Source organism: Pipra filicauda, unplaced genomic scaffold (genome assembly GCF_003945595.2).
Source record: "Pipra filicauda isolate LSUMZ 115617 unplaced genomic scaffold, ASM394559v2 scaffold475_size475193_pilon, whole genome shotgun sequence".
Taxonomy (NCBI): Eukaryota; Metazoa; Chordata; class Aves; order Passeriformes; family Pipridae; genus Pipra; species Pipra filicauda.
The window spans coordinates 195665-201972 of NW_024104615.1; positions in this window are offsets into that span (position 1 = coordinate 195665).

Sequence of the window (6308 nt, forward strand, 5' to 3'; positions counted from 1 at the left end):
ATTATAGTTTACACTTATGTCCTTAGTATAGTCATGTTGAGGAACTGCCATTTCTCATTGACTATTTTTCACCTTCAATTTAGCTCCTAAAGAGATGACCAGTCATTTTTTTGAGGTTATCAGTATTTTGCAGTCCACTGGTTTATGTTTTTCTGTTCTTTCTCTGTAATGATGTTCACTTGAGCTATTTTCTATATTCAGGTTTTCAAATGACTCATCACTGGTTAGAATCAAATACAGAAATACTTTTTTTTCCTGGAAGTTTTTCTGCTCTCTGTATTGAGTAGTTGTTGCCGGAGCATCTGAAGGAAAATGGGATTCTGTGTCCTGGTATATCCAGTTTCCATTAGTTGCGTATCTAGCTGAAATGCTTGAGTGACACCAAGTCCTTTCATCTAAATGATTCTGTTCATAAAATAATCTTCTACCAGATCATCCTGTTTTGCTGAACTTTAATACATTGCTCACCACATGTATTTCCTTTACTCATTACTTAAGAGCTTTTCAGCTGCTCAAAAGTCCTCTGCATTCTGGGATCTCAGAACAAATAAATATGTACTTCATATTTGAAATATCAGATCCTTCCTTTCTACTCAACCTTTACTTCTTGAGAAAGTTTTGTACTACTTCTTATGCTAGCTCTGAGAATGTGGTTGGACTGAGTCTCTATGATAAGTAAGCAGTAATTTTGACCATGTTTGAAGACTTCAGTCTTGTTTATTCCATATACTTGTGTATTGGTATGCAGATGTCTAAGATAATCACTGAATTGGATCCACTATTCTCTTCCTTGTCTTATCTTTAATCCTATTTTGAATAGGTTCATGCTCCCAAATTTTTGTGGCTTGACCAGATAACTCCTGTTAATGCTTATTGATGGTGACTTGCCTCCTTTGTCAGCTCTCCCTTTTATTCCTAAGACAGTTCATATAGGCTATACAGTCTCATGTGCAAAGATTGACCTCTGGTGGATTAGAGGGGCTACTGGTGTGACCCGTCTGGGTTTCTGCATCTCTTATGTGTTTGCATCTCCTTTATCACTATACACTTTGGAGCTGAGGTTCCTGATAGTGGCAGGTGAGACTCTACTTGGTGTTTTCCACCTCTGCATGAGCTGCAGGCTGATGGCTCCACAAGTGTCAAAGTCTCTCTATTGGGCTCTTCTCAGATGCTTGGTCCTCCTCAGGCTACCAGGCAGTTTAGTGGGAGAGGAAGACATGGGGATGGAGGAGGAAGCTAGCTCTCACCCAAGCACCTCTTGGTGAGAGCAGTCATCTCACCCTGGCAGGGTTTCCTTGTGTCAGCAGAGAGAGGAGAGGAATCCAGGAACGTCTTTTCTCCCATTGACTTTTTCAAGCAAGAAGCATTCCTCTCTCATCTGCTCACTAATATCTGTTTTTTTTTTTTTCCTTAGAGTTACGTCTTTTCTTTAAAATAATTGATTTTTTATTGGGGGATCCTGAGAAGTATATTCAAGTGGAGAAGTTGGGTGGACATGAAACTGCTGCTCCTCTTTTGACCTTATTTTCCTGCTGTTAGAGATTTATTTTTTAAATTGTGTGTAAATGCATTTCACATGCTGCTGTGAAAGATGGAGTTCATTAAGAACTGCATGACCTGCCTTTATATTACAGATTCGGATTGGATAAATAAGGGGAAATTCTGGGGCTGGGGAGTGACAGCAGGGGAGGCTGAAATACAGGCAGTAAAAATAAATGTTGCCCAATCCTATACATTTCAGATAAAAAACCCTGATTTTTTTAAACCTTTTTCTTATTTCAGTGCATTGTGTTGAACTGTTCTGATGGACGAGACTACAAAGCCATCGGGAAATTCTTCAAAGGTCTGGCACAATCTGGAGCCTTGGTGTGCTTTGATGAATTTAATCGTATAGAGCTGGAGGTAATTGTAGTACCAGTTTCTTAGCAAAGTTGGTATTCAGTGAAAGTGACAAGCTTGACAACTTCATTAACAGCACTGACATTAAACAACATTGACTGAATTTTACTGTTAGATGAAAAAAAATACAACTTTAGTACAATTTAATAAAACACAACTGGTTGTCTACGCCAAATCTGTCCTTGTGATTTTTTATGTTTTCTGCATTCTTTACTGTAAATATAGCACAGCAATATTGCTGTTGCAACCTTCTGAACACAGTGACAGAAAGAGGTTTATGGGGAGACATTGTATTTTGTTCGTGATAGATTAGCGGTGAGATTTCTCTTTTGCACTGGTATGCAACCTGCCACTCGTAGTGCTTTGAAAGACAGGAGTTAACTTTCATCTTCAGAAAGCTCACAGCCAGGGGGAGAGACTGCTTTAATGCCACATTTATTACCTTGCTGGGGAGGGGGAAGAAACAAAAAACCAAAAAAACCAACCCTGCAAAGAGGGATGTGCGGCAAACGAGAACTCTGGGTTTTAAGAAACTAATTTATTGCACAAATAAAATATACACAAAGCATAATTAAATGTCCACATTGGGAAATGCTGCATAACTTATTTTCTTGTATAAACTGATCTGGTTGGTCTTATATAGCTCCTAAATTCTTCTGATCTTTTTTCTTTTTAAATCACAGCTACTGGCAACCCTTGGTAGAAGGTATTGATATTGAATTAGTTTATAACCATTAATTTAAACTTCTGCTTTTGAGGTACCACTGAAACAGGCTTTAAAAGTACAATGTACTTGCTGTATTTTCCATTATCTTGTATTAGACCATTAGAGATACATAGCTGTTTCTGGAAGATGCTACAGCCTTAGCATTTTCATTCATTTAGCAGGTTATCATTTGATGAATAGGGAATTTTTCAGTGCACTGGAAAATTTATTAGCATAAGGGTGTGATGGATTTTTGGTTTTATTACATTTAGTAGCACATTAAGCCATCATTTTAAATTTTAAAAACAAGTGTACTGTTTTTTCAAACCAAAAGTGTGTTGAAAGTCTTGCTTTACACTTTACTTCAATGTTCTTTACAGCTGTTCTGCAAATATTGACCCTAGAGACATCAGGTCTAGGCTGATGTAGGTGTAGGAAGATATGTCTGTACCCACCTCCCACTAAGTTTGTTATCAGCAATTTGGGTGAGCTAGAGGAGTGGAGCTGTCAAACAATCCAAAAGGAACCATAGTATAACAACTTTGCTAGGGTGGACAAAATTATAAGATCATTTCTTCCTTATCGCTGTTTTGATCCTCTACTAGACTTAGAGAGATTTTCTCCCTAGATTGCAGGACCATGAAGAGCAACTGCACCTGCATTGGTTCTTTTCCAATAAAAAGGCACTGTGCACTCCTTTTTCTATTAGAGTGCAGCATGCACAAAATAAATGCCTAAGTGAAATCTCGTTTGCCTCTGTGCACTTTTTTCCTTCGCCCACTGACAGGAGATCCCTCAAGACCAGCAATAAGCTCCTCTTCATTAGAATCCAGTTTTCAATTTAAATTTTAATTAGAATGGATGACTAGGATACTCACCATTCGCTGTAATTTCTGCATGCCACTAATCAACAACCAAAAAAATACTTCTCTTTTTTCTAATTTATTTCTAAAAACTAAGTTACTTTTCTATAAAAGGTTTCTTGCTGGTAGTTAACTTTCTTTTAGCTCATCCCATATAGTTGCATTTTTGAATGGGCTTCATGCATGCAAAGTGATAGTCTTTTTTAATTCCTTTAATGTAAAGTCACTTAAAACCTGGATTCTTACATTAAATTCGGGCTAGGGTACAGTTAGAGTTAAACCACATGTATGTGCAGTCCTAAATATATAGTGATTTTTAGCCTTTCTTTGACCCATAATGAATTATCATTTTCTGTTAAATTAATATATTGTCATACACTGGATATAATGATGTATACTTGATGAGATTCAACTGGGGGATTACAGCTATCCAGTGTTGATTTTACTTGTCTTTTTATCATTATTTTTGTTTGTTTTAATTATGAGACCTAGCTTGAATTCTAGATGTATTCCAACTGGAAAATAAAAGATTAGGAGATCTAAATATTACCTGTGTGGTATTTCTCGTTCTCAAACTGCTAAGGAAATTTATTTCCAAAGCAAATGTACCATACCATTGGCAAAGAATTTTGTCTAACCAGAGGGCAATATTAATTAAGGAGTTTTTCAGCCTCTGACACCCATAGGCTGCCACAGATGGAGTGAGCTCGTAAGGGATAACTTTGGTAGAGGCCACACGTATATGTGAATAGTCTGATATAATTTGGAGGCTTTTATAGCATATGTAGATCAGTGCTTGGAAATCATTAAGGGGCTAGTAGGTATTTTATCCTGGTTCATGTTGCTGGTCAGTCCCCACAGCCACTCCCAGCCACTGTTTATTATCACAGTAATTGCCTGGCAGTAATACAGTTAGGTCTGTGTTGGAGCACTAACGTCAGAGCTGTGGGTCAGAAAAGACTTTGGGTTTCCTAAGGTTTTTTTCATGTCTGAAAAAAAAGCTCAGGTCTAATGCAGCTCCTAGTCTGTAGAATTCAATTTAAAAAATGTCATCTTTACCACATGTCTGGTTTCTTCCCTCAGTCCAGTACCATGACATCGGTCTCATCTGCACAAGCTTGACTCATCTGCTATCACCACTCCTGAATCTAGAAATTCACAAAGTTATTCATTCCTTTATAAGTGTCAAAATGGATTAGATTAAAACACAGAGACTCTAAATGTCCTGTAGGGAGAACCATTGGGAATTCCACTGGGAATTTCACCATTAAAATGTGTAGATCCAAAATTTTGTCTCATTATCTTTAATGCTCTTCAAAAGCTCTGATACTGTCACTCTTAATTTTGTTTAAGTATACACACAAGAATATTCAGAATATGCGGTGGGGGGTTGGAAATTTCTAAATATTTTTAAAGTAACGTACTTGAACACTTTCTTAATGACATACTATGGGAAAGAATAAATGGGAGAACTAGGAAATCAAATATTGCCTTAGAATTCTGAGTACTAAGATCTAAATGACTATAGGTTCACCACTGGCATGTTACAAGGCCTGAAACTGTGTAAGGGGTAAGTATTTACAAGAATTTCAGACTGTGCAGGAAGCTAGCTGGTATGCCACTGCATCAGACCAGATATTACATTATAATAGATCACACAATTTAAACAGCTTTAGAATTTCTCTCGTTTCATATTATGCTGTTTCTGTGTGCTTAAAGAAAGTATATTTTGACACAGTTATAATCACAAGAAAAGTAATACTGTAACAGGAAAATTAAATAGGATGGTATATTGTGCTGGTAAATAGCAAAAGAAATTAACTCAACTTTTCTGGAAGTATATTCCCTGAACTAGATATAAAAACTCATTTAATTTCTATAATAAATATTCTAAGAGAGAGAATCCAACCTTTCACTTTCTGACCCCAACAGTATTTGTTGTTCATAATAAAGTATTTGGATTACTAGCCTCAGCAACTTTTCCCTTTTTTTTTCTTTAATCTGTTAGCTTGTGTTCCATTGTGGGTTTTTTTCAGTGCCTGAATAAGTAACATGATTTCAAGTGTGGAAACAGTAGCTATGAGGGAGCTGTAGAGAAACCAGCAGCATGGTTTTATAGTATATATCAATTGTATTTATTTGTCATTCTCCCTCTGGAGCTCCCGTACAGTGCCACCCACCCTAAATGTGTGACCTGCCCAGATGCCCTGCTTGGACATGAATGGGAAGAAGCCATTGCATCACACCATGTAATCACCATGAAGACACTGGAGCTGGATGGATCTGGTTTTCTCCAGGTAACCAGAAGAACTAGAGGATATATGTGAAAGCTGTTTCACATGCGCTTGTCTGAGCTAGCGCAAAGATGGTCACATAATGATGCGTACTTGAAGAAGAATGCAAAGATTTCTTCTTGCCATTGAGCTAGTGTTTGGTCTCAAGGAAGCTGATATCTGCTTTGCTATTGGTATTTATAAATAAGGGAAGTTGATGGAATTATCTTAAAGGAGAGCTTTACTTTCAACTCACATGGGGTAAAAGAAGAAGTAAGTCTCTGTTATTTGCCTCCCTACACGTGCTTGATTTGAACCGCCGCATGCACTTTTCCTCACTGCCAATTTTTGTATTCCCTGACCAGCAGTACTCTTCTCTTCCCAGATTCTTAACCTCCCTTGCACATTCTCTGCCACTGATTAAAGTCTGAATTGGGTTCCATGTCTCCACATTATCTTGTGGAAGCTGAAGCATGCACACAGGTCCAGATTTAACACTTTCTTCATAGACACATGCTCTACTTTGGCACAATGACAGAATTATTAATTTGTCCTCAAAAGATGACT